This window comes from Ornithorhynchus anatinus, chromosome 7 (assembly GCF_004115215.2).
Source record: "Ornithorhynchus anatinus isolate Pmale09 chromosome 7, mOrnAna1.pri.v4, whole genome shotgun sequence".
NCBI lineage: Eukaryota > Metazoa > Chordata > Mammalia > Monotremata > Ornithorhynchidae > Ornithorhynchus > Ornithorhynchus anatinus.
In genome coordinates this window covers 35,222,568-35,224,221 of record NC_041734.1, presented here as the reverse complement: position 1 = coordinate 35,224,221, position 1,654 = coordinate 35,222,568, and the positions used below count along the sequence as shown (strand labels likewise).

The 1,654-nt window shown below is 42.4% G+C and overlaps 1 non-coding gene across 1 annotated transcript; it reads right to left on the bottom strand.

Moving 5' to 3' along the window:
* Window positions 1–754: 754 nt before the first annotated feature.
* On the bottom strand, window positions 755–892 carry LOC114813404. Its single transcript, XR_003761125.1, has one exon. It is a non-coding gene; the product is annotated as a small nucleolar RNA SNORA7 (small nucleolar RNA).
* Window positions 893–1,654: the final 762 nt, after the last annotated feature.

Below are 1,654 nucleotides of genomic sequence, written 5' to 3'. Positions count from 1 at the left end.
AGTGCTCTGCACATAGTAAGGGCTTAACAAATACCAACATTATTATTATCTAGTTTCTGACATGAGGTTTGTGACTTCAAACAATTCTATTGGTAACTTTTTTCATAATAGTGATGACTGTGGTGCTTGTTAAGCACGTATTATGTGCCAAGCACTGTAGTATATGCTGAGGTAGATACAAGATAATCAGGTCCCACTTGGGGCTCACAGTCTAAGTAGCAGGGAGGCCAGGTATTGAATCCCCATTTCGCAGATGAGGAAACTGGTTACACAGAGCAGTTAGGCGATTTGCTCAAGGTCACTCAGCAGATATGTGGTGGAACCAGGATTAGATCCCAGGTCCTCTGACTCCCAGGCCTGTGCACTTTTCACTAGGCCATGTTACTCCCCTCTTTCCTCTTCATAAAATAGAAGAGATAGGTCTAGTTCCAAGAAGCAGCACAGATCTCTTTTTTTTTTTTTGTCATTTATATCCCCAAAGAAACTTGATAGGTGTTTCTAAGGATTTTATTCTCAGTAAGAAGTCTTGTCTTGTCCTATGTTGCTGAATCGTTTCTAACCTACAGCCCCACTATGGACACATTTCTCCTAGAATGCCCCGTTCTTCAACTGCAATCATTCTGGTAGTGTAACTATAGAGTTTTCTTGGTAAAAATACGGAAGTGGTTTACCATTGTCACCTTCTGCGCGTGAACTTGAGTCTCCACCCTTGACTCTCTCCCATGCCACAGCTGCCCAGCATGGGTGAGTTTTGACTTGTAGCAGATTGCCTTTCACTCGCTCGCCACTGCCCAAACTAGGAATGGAAGGGATATGCCTCTGCTTAACTCTCCCTCTCGTAGCTGAGACTGGTAGAGTACTGGAAACTCTCCAGGTGCAACCCTGAGAGGATCAGTAAGAAGTAGGAATATTAAAAAACTATTTCCTCTTCATATGCACTGCTCCCTTTCAAATTGTCACTTCAATGCTTCAACAATTGAGTTTGGATAGAAAGAGGAAAAAAGAAAGAGTGAAATGATATTCTGGGCTCCAAATCAGATCAATGATAACTTTCACAGATGGAGCATCAAGGCTCAAGTGGGATCAGGATTTTCATACTGTTTATGGAAAAATATAACCTGGCCAAATAATCTCTTTTTCTTAACAACCAAGCAATCAATAGTATTTACTTACTGCGCGCAGAGCACTGTATTAAGGACTTGGGAGAATACAGTACAATAAAGCTGGTAGGCATGATCCCTGCCCACAAGAAGCTTACAGTTAAGACAGACACTAAAATAAATAAATTATGGATATGTATGTAAGTGTTTTGGGGCTCAGGGTAGGGTGACTATCAAGTACTTAAAAGGTACAGATCCAAGTGCACAGGTAACACAGAAAGAAGAGAGAGTAGGGGGAAAGATGGCAATGTGGGGAAGGTCTCTTGGAGGAAATGATATTTTAATAAGGCTTTGAAGGTGGAGAGAGTGGAGGTCTGAGTATATGAAAGGGGAGGGAATTCTAAGCCAGAGGCAGAACATGGGTGAGAGGCCAGAGATGATAAAGAAGAGATCATGGTAGAGTGCGAAGGCTGGCGATAAAGGATCAAGGTATATGGACTGTAGCCGAAAGTCAGCAAGGAAATCAACAAGGAAAGGTAGGAGAGGGCAGGTTG